This window comes from Lithobates pipiens, unplaced genomic scaffold, assembly GCF_037356315.1.
Source record: "Lithobates pipiens isolate NorthernLeopardFrog02 unplaced genomic scaffold, aLitPip1_a1.2 Scaffold_27, whole genome shotgun sequence".
In the NCBI taxonomy this organism is placed as follows: Eukaryota; Metazoa; Chordata; class Amphibia; order Anura; family Ranidae; genus Lithobates; species Lithobates pipiens.
In genome coordinates this window covers 39406842-39425908 of record NW_027507788.1, presented here as the reverse complement: position 1 = coordinate 39425908, position 19067 = coordinate 39406842, and the positions used below count along the sequence as shown (strand labels likewise).

Below are 19067 nucleotides of genomic sequence, written 5' to 3'. Positions count from 1 at the left end.
GTTTTAACCCTTTTTTGGCTGCTAGCAGGGGTTAAAACCACCCCGCTAGCGGCCGCAGACCGCCACTAAAACATCGGTAAAGCGCCGCTAAAAATAGCGGCGCTTTACCGCCGACGCCCGCACCACCCCAGTGTGAAAGGGGCCTTAAGAAGTGCTGCACAATTAATCGTCAAGAATCGTTATTGTGATCTTGACTAAAGTGGGTCCTAATATAAGTATGGCTGTGATTTAGGGACCTCAGATTGTATGCTCCTTGAGGGCAGGGACTGATGTGAATGTATAATATATGTTGCAAAGTCCCAGGCCTCTCTAGGCCTCCAGAGTTAGGGATAGCTGACATCCTTCTCTGTAGAGTGGGTTACAAGGCATGGTGGGTGTAATGCGAAGTAGATTGATGGGCACCAGACACTTCTTGAATGCAGAAAGATTTATTGTCTCTTAAACAGAACTGTGGGAGAGAGGGTTGAGGCCAGGACACCCTTAAGTAGATGCACTGTTAATTGGCAGACTCTGAGACTTCTTTAGGCAGCCAGCCATGCAAGGAAAGGTATCTAGCCAGACACCACAACTGCATGAGTAGGAATGCTGTCTCCTATGGCCACAGTCTTGTAACAGTTTCTAACAGGTTGCAATGAACTCTTATCACTTCTTCTACAATCTCCTATTGTAGAACTTCACTTCCAATGGGCCCTCAGTCTTTCACTAGACTTACTGATCCACTGCCACTGGATCCCCAGAGCTCTTCCAATCTAGTACTCAGTATCTTCCTTAAGAGTCATCCCAACTTCACCACTGGGTCCCTGGCTTGGCACTCCCCAAGCGCCAACTCTGTTGTCCCTCTGGGTTCCCGACTTGGCACTTGCTGAAGTTTTCCCACTTCTTCACCGTCCCCAGCTGGCGAAAAGTCTGCCCTGGTACTGGTCTCAGCTTACTCACAGTGGTCTCCGGTAAAAAAGGTGGACAACTGGTTCCCCCGGCTGGCGGAACTGTTACTTCTGGTTGGACTGCAAGCTACAGTCCCAACCCTACGCTGCTCTCTGGCTTCTGGATAGGCCCTCAGACAGCCTAGCAGCCAGTTGTCTCTGGGATAGGTCCAAGGCTTATGGCCTAGCAACCCGGGGCGTTACAACACACGTCCACCCAGACAGCCACATCGTGTCAACATCGGAAGAGAGAAGAGAGAAGACAAGAAAGAAGACGACGACGATGACAACGCAGAAGACTGGGCCAACACTAGTAAAAGAGCTGGAAGAAGATAGCGGAGGAGCCCGGCAGAAGGCACCGGAGAGTGGGAGAAGAAAGCAGAGAATTCGGAAGAGACCCCCTCAAATACTTTAAAAACCTGTGTAGTGTGTTTTTTTTTAATTGACACTTTCCCCCCCCCCCCAGGTGAATGGGTAGGGGTACAATGTACCCCATACTCGTTCACATAGGGTGGGGGGCTGGGATCTGTGGGCCCCCTTATTAAAAGGGGGTTCTCAGATTCCAATAAGCCCCTGCCCGCAGACCCGGACAACCAACAGCCAGGGTTGTCGGGAAGGGGCCCCCCTGCCCCAAAGAACCCACCCCCCATGTTGAGGGCATGCAGCCTGGTATGGCTCGGGGTGGGGCACTCGCTTGTCCCCATCCCTTTTCCTGACCGGCCAGGCTGGTGCTCAAATAAGGGTCTGGTATGAATTTTGGCGGCGGACAAAAACGGCGTGGGGGTTTTTTTTCTTTAAAAAAAATAAATAAATTGGCTTGGAGTTTCCCCTAATTATTCGGTAAACAAAGTCGCACTTCAAGTCATGGGGTAGGAGAAGGGTACAAAACAATCTCCAAGGCATTAGATATACCATGGAACATAGTGAAGACAGTCATCGTCGAGTGGAGAAAATATGGTACAACAGTGACATTACCAAGAACTGGACATCCCTCCAAAATTCATGAAAAGATGAGAAAACTGGTCCGGGAGGCTGCAAAGAGGTCTACAGCAACATTAGAGGAGCTGCAGGAATATCTGGCAAGTACTGGCTGTGTGGTACATGTGACAACAATCTCCTGTATTCTTCATATGTCTGGGCTATGGGGTAGAGTGGCAAGATGGAAGCCTTCTCTTAAAGGGCTTCTAAACCCTCATGTTTTTCACCTTAATGCATCCTATGTATTAAGGTGAAAAAAATTCTGTCACTGACCAGCCCCCACCTGAGCCCCCCACCTTTACTCACCTGAGCCCCTAAATGCCCACGCCGGAAACAGGCTCACCCTCTCTGCCCATTGTCTCGGCTCTTGGATAGATTGATAGCAGCGCAGTCATTGGCTCCTGCTGCTGTCAATCTAATCTAATAACGTGGGGTGCCGAGGGTGGGGGCCGAGTCTGGCATTCTGTGTCTATAGACGCAAATGCTGGACTCTGGAGCACACCCACACGGGGACCCCCAAGGAGAGCGCTTCTCCTATGTGGTGTCTGTATGTGGGTAGGAGCCATGAGCGCCGTTGGGGGACCCCAGAAGACCCCATTCAAGCCCAGATACATTTTGCAAAAACACATCTGAAGTCTCCCAAAAACCATGTGGGAAAATGTGTTATGGTCTGATGAAACCAAGGTTGAACTTTTTTGGTCATAAATTGCCAAAGATATGTCTGATGCAAAAACAACACTGCACACCACCAAAAGAACACCATACCCACAGAGAAGCATGGTGGTGGCTTCAGCTTGAACAGGGGCCTTGGTCAAGGTAGAGGGAATTATGAACAGTTCCAAATACCAGTCAATATTGGCACAAAACCTTCATCTTTCAGTACAACAATGACCCAAAGCATACATCCAAATCAACAAAGGAATGGCTTCACCTGAAGAAGATTAAAGTTTTGGAACGACCCAGCCAGAGCCCCGACCTGAATCTGATTGAAAATCTGTGGGGTGATCTGAAGAGGGCTGTGCACAGGAGATGCCCACGCAATCTTACAGATTTGGAGTAGTTTTGCAAAGAAGAGTGGGCAAATACTGCCAAGTCAAGATGTGCCATGCTGATAGACTCATACCCAAAAATACTGAGTGCTGTAATAAAATCAAAATGTGCTTCAACAAAGTATTAGTTTAAGGGTGTGCACACTTATGCAACGTTATTATTTTAGTATTTTATTTTTACTGCCCTCCACCTAAAAGATTTCAGTTTGTTATTCAACGTTTCTGCAGCCACTCCGACCCAATCTCACGCTGAGCTATCAGCCGTAGAGGCGGGTGCAGAGGACACGTCCCAAAACCGAAACCCCCTAGTAAGTCCATGGGTGATGTCACTCCTCATTCATTTCACAGCCGTTGTCAGCTGTGTCCTCTACAGAGCATCCGCTGCTGGAGGTCAGGTCAGATCGGCTTCAGAAAAGGTATGTATATAGATTTCTTCTTCACAGGGCTAGATAAGTTATTCTTAGAATGTGAATGTCTGTAGATTTTAGTTTTAGGGTGGGCACTATAAAATGTAGAATACAACTTTTACTAACATTGTATAGCTAAAGAAACATTATAAGATAAAAGGGACAAATCGTTGCAAAACTGACTAGGGTTGCACCGATACCACTTTTTTAAGACAGAGTACAAGTACCGACACTTTTTTCAAGTACTCGCAGATACCGATTACCGATATTTTTTTTTTTTTTTTAATGTCAAGTGACAGTTTTCAAAGCACAATACAGACCAACGATATCTTCTTTATAATTATGAACAACTGTAGCTGTAACTGGCAGTGGCACTGATGAGGAGGCCCTAATATGCAGCAGCGCTAATGAGCACTGATAGGTGGCACGTAATGATGGGCACTGATAGGTGCCACTGACTGATGGGCACTGATTTGCGGCACTGATGGCTGGCACCGATAGGTGGCACTGACTGGTGGGCATTGATTTGCAGCACTGATAGGTGGCACTTATGGGCACTGATGGGTGGCACTGTTTGGTAGGCAGTGGCACTGAGAATAATGCAGCACTAAATAATTGCTGGCATCCTGGCATGATAAAATTAAATCGATAAGTGATGAGTACCGTATATACTCGAGTATAGGCCGACCCGAATATAAGCCGGGGCCCCAATTTACCCCCAAAAAAACTGGCAAACTTATTGACTCGTGTATAAGCCGAGGGTGAGACATGCCTGTCCATCCCTGTGTGTGTGTCCGTCCATCCCTGTGTGTCCGTCCATCCCTGTGTGTCCGTCCATCCCTGTGTGTCCGTCCATCCCTGTGTGTCCGTCCATCCATCCCTGTGTGTGTGTGTGTCCATCCATCCATCCATCCCTGTGTGTGTGTGTCTCCATCCATCCATCCATCCATCCATCCCTGTGTGTGTGTGTCTCCATCCATCCATCCCTGTGTGTGTGTGTGTCTCCATCCATCCCTGTGTGTGTATCCATCCATCCCTGTGTGTGTGTGTCTCCATCCATGTGTGTGTGTGTGTGTGTGTGTGTGTGTGTGTCCAGCCTACCTGTGTCCCGAGCCTTTGTCCCGAGCCTCCGTCCCGTGCCTTGCCTCCTTGCCTCCGTCCCGTGCCGTGCCTTGCCTCCGTCCCGTGTCGTGCCTTGCCTTGCCTCCGTCCCGTCCCGTCCCGTGCCGTGCCTTGCCTTGCCTCCGTCCCGTGCCCTCTTCGTCGGCGCCTCGGCGGCCATTGTAAAATTCAAAAGCCGCGCCTCCGCCTTCGCCTGTGATAGGCGGAACACTGAATTTCCCAGCAGCCTGTGTTCCGCTTATCACGGACATCGTATCATCCTCGTCCGTAGTACGAGGATGATACGATGTCCGTGATAGGCGGAACACAGGCTGCTGGGAAATTCAGTGTTCCGCCTATCACAGGCGAAGGCGGCGCCGGAGGCGCGGCTTTTAAATTATAGAATGGCCGCTGTCTGTCTGCTCGACACGCTGATCGAGCGGGCAGACAGCGATGACTCGAGTATAAGCCGAGGGGGGCACTTTCAGCCTCAAAAAAGAGGCTGAAAATCTCGGCTTATACTCGAGTATATACGGTATATAAGAGCCCGTCTTGATACACCCTGCACTCGGCCTCAGTAAGCCTAGTCAGAATGCAGCAGCGGACATCTTGTTACACCCAGCCCATAAAATTAGTGAACTATATGGTAGAGCTGCACGATTCTGGCTAAAATAAAAATCACTATTTTTTTGCTTAGAAGATAGATCACGTTTCTCAAGGCGTAACATCTTTCACATTAAACAAATGAATTTTTTTTATTTTTTTTTTAATCATTGAAGTGTATTTTTCCCCAAAAAATGCATTTGAAAGACCACTGTGTAAATACAGTGTCACATAAAATATTGCAACAATCATTTTATTCCCTAGAGCCTCTACTAAAAAAAAAAAAAAAAAAAAAAAATACAATGTTTTTAATTTTCTAGCAAAAAAATCTGATTTTAACTGTAAGAAACAAGTGTCAGTTTTATCCCTTTGCTCTAAGGCCGCGTACACACGGGCGGACTGTTCGCCCAACTTTGTCCGCTGAACAGTGTTTGGGCGGACAGTCCGCTCGTGTGTGGGCTTTCAGCGGACAGTTTCAGCGGACAGTTTGACGAACAAGGTTTTTCGGAAATTCCGTAAAACTGTCCGCTGAAACCTTGTTTGAGCGAACAGTCCCCTCGTGTGTAGGCTTGTTCGTCAAACTAAGTTCCGCGCATGCTCAGAAAGGATTTACACGCCGAAAGTTATAATGCAGTGTATAGGACGTCGTATTTTTCGTCCAGTCGTATGTGCCGTTCACGTCATCGCGCACGGTTTCAGCAAACTGTTCGTTCGTCGTGTGTGGCCATGTCCGTCCATGCTAATTTTGAGCGGACTGTTTGCCGAAACTGTTTGACGGACAAAGTTGGGCGAACAGTCCGCCCGTGTGTACGCGGCCTAAGAGGGAAGAGTTACAATGTTGTTAAAAACTTGGCGGACTGCGCGGTTTGGCAGACTGCCCGAGTGAGCAGAGAACACTCTATACTTGTAACATGAAAGAAATTGGGAAACACTGCAATACAGATCGTCAGAGGGGGTGAATTGAAATTGCAAATATTTTAACGATTAATTGTGCAGCTCTACTATATGGGCTGGGTGTAACAAGATGTCCGCTGTCGCCTTGTGACTGCAGGCTACTGAGGCTGAGTTCAGGGTGTACCAAGATGGGCCCCAGAATCATTAACAGAAGTGATGGCCCGAGTCTCCGTCAGAGGCTGTACAGTGCAACGCCCATCTTGGTACACCCTGAAGTAAAGCATCCCCAACATGATGCTGCCACCACCATGTTTCACGGTGGGGATGGTGTATTCAGGGTGATGTGTAGTGTTAGTTTTCTGCCAAACATAACGTTTTGCTTTTAGGCCAAAAAGTAACATTTTGGTCTCATCTGACCACAGCACCTTCTTCCACGTTTGCCGTGTGCCCCACATGGCTTCTCCCAAATGAGACTTCTTATGGCTCTTTCAATAATGACTTTCTTCTTGCCACTCTTCCATAAAGGCCAGATTTGTGGCGTGCACGACTAATAGTTGTCCTATGGACAGATTCTCCCACCTGAGCTGTGTATCTCTGCAACTCCTCCATAGTTACCATGTGCCCCATGGCTGCTTCTCCGATGAATGCTCTCCTTGCCCAGCCTGTCAGTTTAGGTGGATGACCATGTCTTGGTAGGTTTGCAGTTGTGCTATATGCTTTCCATTCTCAGATGATGGATTGAACGGTGCTCTGTGAGATGTTGAAAGCTTGGGACATTTTTTTTTTTTATAACCTAACCCTGCTTTAAACTTCTCCACAACTTTATCCCTGACCTGCCTGGTGTGTTCCTTGGTATTTATGATGCTGTTTGTTCACTAATGTTCTCTAACAAACCTCCGAGGGCTTCACAGAACAGCTGTATTTTATACTGATATTAGATTAGACATAGAGACACAGGTGGAAGGCCCCTAATACCCCTAATTTTAGTTAGGGGTATCAGAGTAAATAAAGGGGGCTGAATACAAATGCACACCACAGTTTTCAGATATTTATTTACAAAAAAAAAAAAAATTAAAACCATTTATCATCTTCCTTCCACTTTACAATTATTTGCCACTTTGTGTTGGTTTATCACATAAAATCCCAATAAAAGACATTTACGTTTTTGGTTGTAACATGACAAAATGTGGAAAATCTCAAGGGGTATGAATACTTTTTCAAGGCACTGTAATTCTCAGTATCTGTGCAGATTCTGCATGCGTGGTCAGCGCACAGCAGCCCGTCTTGTGTCCTGTATGCTGCCTGGAATTCTCAGGATGAGTTTTTGACGTTTGCACATTTCTAGTATCCTGAAACTGATTCTTGGCATTTGTTCCCATCAGAAAAGTGCAGAGCAAAACCTCCAATGTCAGCTGCACAGCCCCGTGTTTACAATATATATGCAGCCACCTGCATGCGCAGCACTTGGTCCTCATCTTATAATCTGTTCTCCCCTCTGTACATAAGGAGTGCTCAGTCACCGTACAGAACGCCAATATAGCGATCACAGAGGTGGGAACAGTCCCCAGAGAAGCTGGATCCTCAGGACATGATGCCTCCTGTCAGCCCATCTCTGCCCCCTGAGACTTCATTGATTAGAATGTATGCACTGAGCAGTCCACGGCATTGCCGCTGTTCCAGGTGTCACCTACCTTCTCAGTAGGTGCTCCTTATCACCCAAGACCTTGCTCACGCTATTGCACTGAGTAAAGTAACACATATTACTGCAACGCATGGTAATGCATGTTGGAGCGATTCAGAGCTATCGTTATGTAGCGCAGCACAACGTACAGCAATGACATGACATACTTCCACACGCACCGCACAGCAATGACGCGACATACTTCCACACGCACCGCACAGCAATGACGCGACATGCTTCCACACGCACCGCACAGCAATGACACGACAGGCTTCCACACGCACCGCACAGCAATGACGCGACATGCTTCCACACGCACCGCACAGCAATGACACGACATGCTTCCACACGCACCGCACAGCAATGACGCGACATGCTTCCACACGCACCGCACAGCAATGACGCGACATGCTTCCACACGCACCGCACAGCAATGACGCGACATGCTTCCACACGCACCGCAATGACGCGACATGCTTCCACACGCACCGCACAGCAATGACATGACATACTTCCACACGCACCGCACAGCAATGACACGACATACTTCCACACGCACCGCACAGCAATGACACGACATGCTTCCACACGCACCGCACAGCAATGACACGACATGCTTCCACACGCACCGCACAGCAATGACACGACATACTTCCACACGCACCGCACAGCAATGACATGACATGACATACTTCCACACACACACACCACACAGCAATGACATGACATTCTTCCACACGCACCGCACAGCAACGACATGACTTACTGCCACACGCACTGCACTGCCGGAAATGCTGAATGCACCTTTTTCCTGAATATTGGTGCCTTAGACTGTCCTTTAATATAAACTGCTTAACACAAAGCATGTCAACAACAGGAACTAACACAGTCCAACAGTATGACCGGGTCTGAGAGAGTCCTCCACAGGAAGCACCCCAACACTGTGCATTATATACTGACCAGACACAGTGCTGTACATTATATACTGACCAGACACCGTACTGTACATTATATCATGACCGGTCTGTACCACGACACCGTACTGTGCATTATATACTGACCAGTCTAGACCAGACATTGTACTGTACATTATATACTGACCAGTATATACCCTGACATGGTATTTTACATTATATACTGACCAGTTTATACCTGTACTGTACATTATATACCGACCAGTCTGTACCAGACACCATACATTATATACTGACTAGTCTGTAAGGTGACCCCGTACTGACCAGGCTAGATCCAACACTGTATTGTACATTATATACTGATCAGTCAATACCCTGACACCGTACATTATATACTGACCAGTCTGTACATTATATCATGACCGATCTGTACCCCGACACCATATGGTACATTATATTCCGATCAGGCTGCATAACGACCCTGTACATTATATACTGACCAGTCTATAACTGACACCGTACATTATATACTGAACAGTCTATACCTGAAATCATACTGTACGTTATATACTGACCAGTCTATACCTAACACCATAATGTACATTATATACTGACCAGTTTATACCTGTACTGTACATTATATACTGACCAGTCTATACCTGACACCATACATTATATAACGGCCAGTCTGTACCTAACACCATACTGTACATTCTATACCAACCATCATGACCGGTCTGTACCCCGACACCGTACTGTAGATTATATTCCGATCAGGCTGTATCCTGACCCTACACATTATATACTGGCCAGTCTATACCTGTACATGATATACTGACCAGTCTATAACTGACACTGTACATTATATACTGACCAGTCTATACCTGACACCATACTGTGCATTATATATCCGACCAGTCTATACCCGACACCATACTGTACATTATATACTGACCAGTCATGGTGTCATATACTTGACACCACACTGTACATTATATACTGAATAGTTTGTACATTATATCATGACCGGTCTGTACCCCAAAGTCTGTACCCCAACATCGTACTGTACATTATATTCTGATCAGGCTGTACCCTGACCCTGTACATTATATACACCCACCAGTCTATACCTGTACTGTGCATTATATACCGACCAGTCTTATGCGAGACCATACTGTGCATTATATACTGACCAGTCTGTGCATTATATACCGACCAGTCTGTATGCGAGACCGTACTGTGCATTATATACTGACCAGTCTAGATCCAAAAGTGTATTGTACATTATATACTGACTAGTCTATACCTGACACCATGCTGTACATTATATAATGACCAGTCTATACATTATATCATGACCGGTCTGTACCTCGACACCATACTGTACATTATATTCTGATCAGGCTGTACCCCGACCCTGTACATTATATACTGCTGACCAGTCTATACCTGACACCATATTGTACATTATATACCAGTCTATACCTGACAGAATACTGTACAAAATATAGCGACCAGTCTATACCTGACACCATACATTATACACTGACCAGTCTATACCTGACATCATACTGTACAATATATATCGACCAGTCTATACCTGACACCATACTGTACATTATATACTGACCAGTCTATACCTGTACTGTACATTATATGCCGACCAGTCATGGTGTCATATACCTGACACCACACTGTACATTATATACTGACCAGTTTGTACATTATATACTGACCGGTCTGTACCCCATCACCGTACATTATATTCCGATCAGGCTGTACCCCGACTCTGTACATTATATACACCCACCAGTCTATACCTGTACTGTACATTATATACCGGCCAGTTTATACCTGACACCATAATGTACATATATACGTATATACCGACCAGTATGCACGTTATGCAGTATGCACCGGTCTTTACCTCAACACCGTACTGTACACTATATTCCAATCAGGCTGTACCCCGTCCCCGTACATTATATACTGCTTACCAGTCTATACCTGACACTGTACTGTACTGTACATTATATACACTGACTGGTCTATTTCCCGGACACCATACTGTACATTATATACTGACCAGTCTGTATAATATATCATGACCGTTCTGTACCACAACACCGTACTGTACATTATATTATATTCTGATCAGGCTGTACTCCAAACCTGTACATTATATACTGAACAGTCTATACCTGACACCGTACTATACATTATATACTGACCAGTCTATACATTATATACAGACCAGTCTATACCCGACACCATACTGTACATTATATACTGACCAGTTTATACCCCGACACCTTACATTATATACTGACCTGTGTGCAGGACTTGCTGTCCTCACCATCAATTCTGCTTCCAGGAACGCTTCCTCCGTTGCCCCGCAATAGCAACTGTATCTATTTCCGGTCCCGCCCCCTGTGGAATTATTCCTCCCTCTCAGATCTGTCATTGGCTGCCGGTGTAGTAAAATTTTCTGCGACTCATGCAGAAAGCAAACCCCGTCATTGAAACAGCTGACGGCAGGCTTTACTGCGCATGCGCCAATTCACTGCGATTTCACGTCCTTTGATCGCGCATGCGCGGGAGCTGGGTGAGAAATAGGCTCTCACACTGCGAATTGCGTATGCGCGAATCTTATGCTTGTCCAGGGTCCAGAAAAATTATGGACTCGAGGGGGCGGGCGGGGGCGGAGAGTTGGTGGGAGGGAGAGATAGAGCGGAGAATGGAGAGTGGGGCGGGCCCCCGTGACACGTACAGCACATTGTTCTGCCAATAAATACGCTGCAACTGTGCCCGTCAAATGCCTCACTGTGCCCAGCAAACGCCTTATTGCGCCCAAAAACTGTCGCCTCACTGTGCCCGGAAAACACCACCTCACTGTGCCCAGAAAACCCCTCACTGTGCCCAGCAAACGCCTCACTGTTCCCAGAAAAAGCCTCACTGTGCCCAGAAAACCCCTCACTGCGCCCAGAAAAAGCCTCACTGCGCCCAAAAAATTCTGCCTCACTGCCCAGCAAACGCCTCATTTGTGCCCAGCAAACGCCTCACTGCGCCAAAAAAATGTTGCCTCTCTGTGCCCGGAAAACAACGCCTCACTGTGCCCAGAAAACGCCTTACTGTGCCCAGCAAACGCCTCACTGTTCCCAGAAAACGCCTCACTGTGCCCAGCAAACGCCTCACTGTGCCCAGAAAACGCCTCACTGCGCCCAGCAAACGCCTCACTGCACCCAGAAAATGCCGCACTGTGCCCAGAAAACGCCTCACTGCTCCCAGAAAACACCGCCTCACTGTGCCCAGTAAACGCCTCACTGCGCCCAAAAAATGCCGCCTCACTGTGCCCAGCAAACGCCTCACTGCACCCAGAAAATGCCTCATTGTGCCCAGCAAACGCCTCACTGCGCCCAGAAGACGCTGCCTCACTGTGCCCAGTAAATGCCTCTCTGTGCCCGGAAAACACCGCCTCACTGTGCCCAGAAAGCGCCTCACTGTGCCCAGCAAACGCCTCACTGTTCCCAGAAAACGCCTCACTGTGCCCAGCAAACGCCTCACTGTGCCCAGAAAACGCCTCACTGCGCCCAGCAAACACCTCACTGCACCCAGAAAATGATGCACTGTGCCCAGAAAACGCCTCACTGCTCCCAGGAAACACTGCCTCACTGTGCCCAGTAAACGCCTCACTGCGCCCAAAAAATGCCACCTCACTGTACCCAGCAAACGCCTCACTGCACCCAGAAAATGCCTCATTGTGCCCAGCAAACGCCTCACTGCGCCCAGAAAACGCTGCCTCACTGTGCCCAAAAAATGCCTCCTCACTGTGTCCAGCAAATGCCTCACTGCACCCAGAAAATGCCTCACTGTGCCCAGAAAACGCCTCACTGCACCCAGAAAACGCCGCCTCACTTCGCCCAAAAAAATGCCGCCTCACTGTGCCCAGCAAACGCCTCACTGTGCCCAGAAAATGCCTCATTGTGCCCAGCAAACGCCTCACTGCGCCCAAAAAATTCCGCCTCACTGTGCCCAGCAAATGCCTCACTGCGCCCAGAAAACGCCTCACTGTGCCCAGAAAACGCCTCACTGCGCCCAGAAAACGCCTCACTGTGCCCAGCAAACGCCTCACTGTGCCCAGAAAATGCCTCATTGTGCCCAGCAAACGCCTCACTGCGCCCAAAAAATTCTGCCTCACTGTGCCCAGCAAACGCCTCACTGTTCCCAGAAAACGCCTCACTGTGCCCAGCAAACGCCTCACTGTGCCCAGAAAACGCCTCACTGCGCCCAGCAAACGCCTCACTGCACCCAGAAAATGCCGCACTGTGCCCAGAAAACGCCTCACTGCTCCCAGAAAACACCGCCTCACTGTGCCCAGTAAACGCCTCACTGCGCCCAAAAAATGCCGCCTCACTGTGCCCAGCAAACGCCTCACTGCACCCAGAAAATGCCTCATTGTGCCCAGCAAACGCCTCACTGCGCCCAGAAGACGCTGCCTCACTGTGCCCAGTAAATGCCTCTCTGTGCCCGGAAAACACCGCCTCACTGTGCCCAGAAAGCGCCTCACTGTGCCCAGCAAACGCCTCACTGTTCCCAGAAAACGCCTCACTGTGCCCAGCAAACGCCTCACTGTGCACAGAAAACGCCTCACTGCGCCCAGCAAACACCTCACTGCACCCAGAAAATGATGCACTGTGCCCAGAAAACGCCTCACTGCTCCCAGGAAACACTGCCTCACTGTGCCCAGTAAACGCCTCACTGCGCCCAAAAAATGCCGCCTCACTGTACCCAGCAAACGCCTCACTGCACCCAGAAAATGCCTCATTGTGCCCAGCAAACGCCTCACTGCGCCCAGAAAACGCTGCCTCACTGTGCCCAAAAAATGCCTCCTCACTGTGTCCAGCAAATGCCTCACTGCACCCAGAAAATGCCTCACTGTGCCCAGAAAACGCCTCAATGCACCCAGAAAACGCCGCCTCACTTCGCCCAAAAAAATGCCGCCTCACTGTGCCCAGCAAACGCCTCACTGTGCCCAGAAAATGCCTCATTGTGCCCAGCAAACGCCTCACTGCGCCCAAAAAATTCCGCCTCACTGTGCCCAGCAAATGCCTCACTGCGCCCAGAAAACGCCTCACTGTGCCCAGAAAACGCCTCACTGCGCCCAGAAAACGCTACCTCACTGTGCCCAGTAAACGCTTCACTGCGCCCAAAAAAAGGCCGCCTCACTGTGTCCAGCAAACGCCTCACTGCGCCCAGAAAATGCCTCACTGTGCCCAGAAAACGCCTCACTGCACCCAGAAAACGCCGCCTCACTGTGCCCAGTAAACGCCTCACTGCGCCCAAAAAATGCTGCCTCACTGTGCCCAGAAAACGCCTCTGTGCCCAGCAAACGCCTCACTGCACCCAGAAAATGCCTCACTGTGCCCAGAAAACGCCTCACTGCGCCCAGAAAACACCGCCTCACTGTGCCCAAAAAACGCCGCCTCACTGTGTCCAGCAAGCGCCTCACTGCACCCAGAAAATGCCTCATTGTGCCCAGCAGACGTCTCACTGCGCCCAAAAAATGCTGCCTCACTGTGCCCAGCAAATTCCTCACTGCGCCCACAAAACGCCTCACTGTGTCCAGCAAACGCCTCACTGTGTCCAGAAAATGCCTCACTGTGCCCAGCAAACGCCTCGCTGCGCCCAAAAAATGCCACCTTACTGTGCCCAGCAAATGCCGCCTCACTGTGCCCAGAAAACGCCGCCTCACTGCGCCCAGAAAATGCCTCACTACGTCCAGCAAACTCCGCCTCACTGTGCCCAGAAAATGCTGCCTCACTGCGCCCAGAAAACGCCTCAGTGTGCCCAGAAAACACCTCACCGCGCCCAGAAAATGCCGCCTCACTGTGCCCAGAAAACGCCGCCTCACTGTGCCCATCAAACACTGCCTCACTGCACCCAGAAAATGCCTAACTGTGCGCATCAAACGCCGCCTCAAAGCGCCCAGAAAACGCCTCACTGTGCCCAGCAAACGCCTCACTGCACCCAGGAAACGCCGCCTCACTGTGCCCAGAAAATGCTGCCTCACTGTGCCCAGTAAACGCTGCCTCACTGTGCCCAGTAAATGCTACCTCACTGTGCCCATCAAAAGCTGGCTCACTGTGCCCAGAAAACGCCGCCTCACTGTGCCCAGAAAACGCCGCCTCACTGTGCCCAGCAAACGCCTCACAGTGCCCATCAAATGCTGCCTCACTGTGCCCAGAAAAGGCCTCACTGCACCAAGCAAACGCCACCTAACTGTGCCCAGCAAACGCCTCACTGCGCCCAGAAAACGCCGCCTCACTGTGCCCAGCAAACACCTCACTGTGTTTTTATTCCTGGAATGTGAATCTTCTGATCCAGCGGTCAGCCATGTGTAATTCTGCTCGGAAATCACAGAGAAAGCGGAGCGGTGCCCGATCAATCCTCTATATCCACACAGCTTCCTATCGTACAACCTCCTATCCGAACGCCTTCATCACCAATACAAATCACAGTATATACAGTGAGGACGAAACGTATTCAGACCCCCTTACATTTTACACTCTGTTATATTGCAGACATTTGCTAAAATCATTTAAGTTCATTTTTTTTTTTTTTCCTCATTAATGTACACACAGCACCCCATATTGACAGAAAAACACAGAATTGTTGACATTTTTGCAGATTTATTAACCACTTGAGACCCGCGCTATAGCCGAATGACGGCTACATCGCGGACCTCCTTTGCCGGGACTATGTCTATTGACGTCGTCCCGTGCACGAGCCCTGAGCCCTGAGCGTGCGGCGCGCTCTGTGATCGGCGAGTCTATGAGACTAGCCTGATCACCGATCCGAGCAAGGGGTCGATCCCGACCCCTTACCACGTGATCAGCTGTCAGCCAATGACAGCTGATCATGTGATACAACGGAGCCGGTAATCGGCTATTATTCCTCCTCGCGCTGACAGCGCGAGGAGAAAAAAAAAGAGCCGATCACCGGCGGCCGTGATCGGGACATCAGTCCCGATCACGGCCAGCCCTGCCAGTGCCCACCTGCCCCCTGCCAGTGCCACCTCATTAAAAAATAAGTGCCCCCCGTCAGTGCCACCCAGCAGTGCCCATAGTGCCACCCAGCAGTGCCCACAGTGCCACCCAGCAGTGCCCACAGTGCCACCCAGCAGTGCCACCCAGCAGTGCCCACAGTGCCACCCAGCAGTGCCCACAATCTGCCTCAACAAAGGTGCTGCACCCCAGTGCCACATATTCGTGCCCATCAGTGTCATCTACCAGTGCCCATCAGTGCCGCCCATCAGTGCCGCCCAGCAGTGCCACCTATCAGAACCACCTATCAGTGCCCATCAGTCCCATCTATCAGTGGTACCTATCAGTGCCCCTTAGTGCCACCCATCCGTGCCACCCATCCGTGCCATCTTATCTGTGCCCATCTTTGCCCATCAGTGCCGCCTTATCTGTGCCCATCGGTGCCGCCTTATCTGTGCCTATTAGTGCTGCCTTAACTATGCCTATTAGTGCCCACCAATGCAGCCTATCAGTGCCCACCAGTGCAGCCTATCAGTGCCGCCTCATCAGCGCACTTCAATGAAGGAGAAAAATGACCTGTTTGCAAAATTTTATAACAAACTATTAAACATGCTTTTTTATTTTTTTTGCATCTTTTTTTGTTTGTTTAGCAAAAAATAAAACTCCCAGCTGTAATTAAATACCACCAAAAGAAAGCTCTATTTGTGGGGAAAAAATGATAAAAATTTCATTTGGGTACAGTGTTGTATGCCCGCGCAATTGTCATTCAAAGTGCATCAGCGCTGAAAGCTGAAAATTGGTCTGGGCAGGAGGGGGGTTTAAGTGCCCAGTAAGCAAGTGGTTAAAAAAGAAAAACTGAAATATCACAAGGTCCTAAGTATTCAGTCCCTTTGCTCAGTATTTAGTAGAAGCTCCTTTTGATCTAATACAGCCATGAGACTTTTTGGGAAAGATGCAACAAGTTGTTCACACTTGGATTTGGGGATCCTCTGCCATTCCTCCTTGCAGATCCTCTCCAGTTCTGTCAGGTTGGATGGTAAACGTTGGTGGAAAGCCATTTTTAGGTCTCGCCAGTAGTGATGGACGAACGGTTCGCCCGGCGGTCGTTTCGCGGCGAATTTCGGTCGTTCGCGGTCCGCACGTTCGCTCGCCTTTTCCCGTCGTTCGCCCCGGCGGACTTACGTGTTTAATGTGTAAGAGAACTTTAACCTTTGATGACACGTTTATCATGTGGTACAGGACAGCCAATTGAGACATGACAGCTCATGGACACTTGGACATTCCCCCTAACCTATAAATACACCCGATCCGGTGGCCATTTTACATTCTTTCTTCTGTTACTATAGGGAAAGGTTCCTGTGGAGTAGGGAGAGATAAACCACTAGCTATTTGGTACACAAAAGTTCTTTTCAGGACTGGTATAGGTGTTAGGTGTTTATAGGTTTGCTGTGCTACTGATTCTTGCAGCAGCCTGAGTGTCTTTTGTCAGTTTAGAGAAAGAGAAAGGACGGTGTGTGCTACAGGGACAGCCAGATTAGTCTTTCATCATCATCATCATCATCATTAGCTGTTACTATCAGGTCCACAAAAGAGCTGTTTCATAACCACTAATCGTTCCAGTCTACTGTTTTTTGCCACTTTGTATAGGGACAGGAAGGAAGCAGTGTTGTCAGGCAGTGAGGGTCAGTTTAAAGACTTGCTGTTACTATTAGTTCCACAAAGGTTCTTTTCAGGACTGGTATCAGTGGTATGGTAATAGGCTTGTACACGTATAATATTCTTTCTTCCAAATATAGAAAGAATATTATACTTGACTGCTGCCCTTCTGCTGCAGTCTGCTAATCATTCACAACTCACTTGTTCCACAAACGTTCTGCTGCTGACTGCTGCCCTATACTGCAGCAGTCCTTCATTGGTATAGGGACTGACGTACAGTCTGCTAAACACTGACACACAACCTGCTTGTTCCACAAAAGTTCTTATAAGGACTGGTAACTTGGTATAGGGTGCTACGGTACATAGGCTTGAGTGCGGTACAGTCTGCTGTTCTGTAAGGACCGCTATCGGTCCACAATAGATTGGGTTGAGGTGCACTACTGCTGACTGCTGCCCTATACTGCAGCAGTCCTTCATTGGTATAGGGACTAAGAGTTTTGTCACAGGGTGATTTAAAAAATGACAGGCAGAGGAAGAGGCAGGCCCTTCCGCAGGGGTGGTAGGGGTAGGGCAGGAGCAACAGCCTTGAGCCAAAGTGAGAAGTTGCAGAAGGTGCGTTCAATTAAGGACGCACCAGACTTGGTTGAGTGGCTCACTCAGCCTTACTCTTCTGCACCCTCCTCATCCTCTCGATCTGCACCCTCTTCTTCACTCTCTGCTATGTGCACCCCCAAAGACACTACCACCAACAACACCACCACCACCACATACCTTCCGCTTGAGTCACAGGAATTATTTTCCGATCCATATCAAGAGGACATTTCTGATGCGCAGCCACTCTTGGTATTGGATCAGGAAGAGGAGGTAGCAACAACCGCTACTCAGCAGTCTGACGACAGTACCCAGATCAGCCCAAGGAGGAGGTTGGTCCCCGGTGTTGCTGCCTACTCCGAGATCTCTACTTATAGCGGTGGGGAAGGTGACGTTGATGATGACGTGTCTAGTGATGTCACGTGGGTGCCCACAAGAGAGGAAGAGGAGGGGAGTTCAGAGGGAGATATGGACCAGCAGATAGGGAGGAGAAGCAGCAATAACTTACATTGCACAGGAGGGACAAAGCAGACTGCAAATGTATCAGGAGCGAGTCATCGACCATGTACGGTCACATCTGGCGCTCCCAGGACACCGGCACATGGCTCCGCAGTGTGGGCTTTTTTTAACGTGTCCGCTGCTGACAATAGCGTTGCCATCTGCAATCTTTGCAGTCAACGCGTTAGTCGCGGTAAGCCCAACACTCACCTAGGGACGACCGCCTTAAGAAGGCACATGAGCAGCCATCACCGATCCCAGTGGGAGCAACGGAACACACAAAGCCACACTGCAGGCTCTCACCGTCCAGCCTCGTCTTCTACTTCTCCTTCTCCTCTCTCCTCACAATTGTCCTCCACTCCACCTTCCATCACGCCAAGCTCACGTTTTTCTGCAAAAAGGCAGGCTTCCGTGGGCCTAATGTTTGAGCGTAAAAAAATGATGACGCCGGATAACCCTCTTGCCCAACGGTTGACGGCTGGCTTGTCAGAACTGATAGCACGCCAACTACTGCCATATAAACTGGTGGACTCGGAGGCCTTTCGCAAATTTGTGGCCATTGGAACACCACAATGGAAGGTCCCAGGAAGGAAGTATTTCTCAGAGAAGGGCATCCCAGAGCTTTATGGCCATGTTCAGCGGCAAGTGAATGTATCTCTATCACACAGTGTCGGTGCCAAGATACATCTGACCACAGACACGTGGTCTAGCAAACACGGGCAGGGAAGG

General features: G+C 49.2%; 1 protein-coding gene across 2 annotated transcripts in view; it reads right to left on the bottom strand.

Annotated features, from left to right (window-relative positions):
• The window catches only part of CEP164 (centrosomal protein 164), a 128805-nt gene extending 117827 nt beyond the window's left edge, over positions 1 to 10978 (bottom strand). For both annotated transcript variants that reach the window (XM_077456854.1, XM_077456855.1), the window contains exon 1: positions 10881 to 10978. The gene's annotated coding sequence lies outside the window, so the exon portion shown is untranslated. The remainder of the gene's footprint in view (positions 1 to 10880) is intronic.
• Positions 10979 to 19067: the final 8089 nt, after the last annotated feature.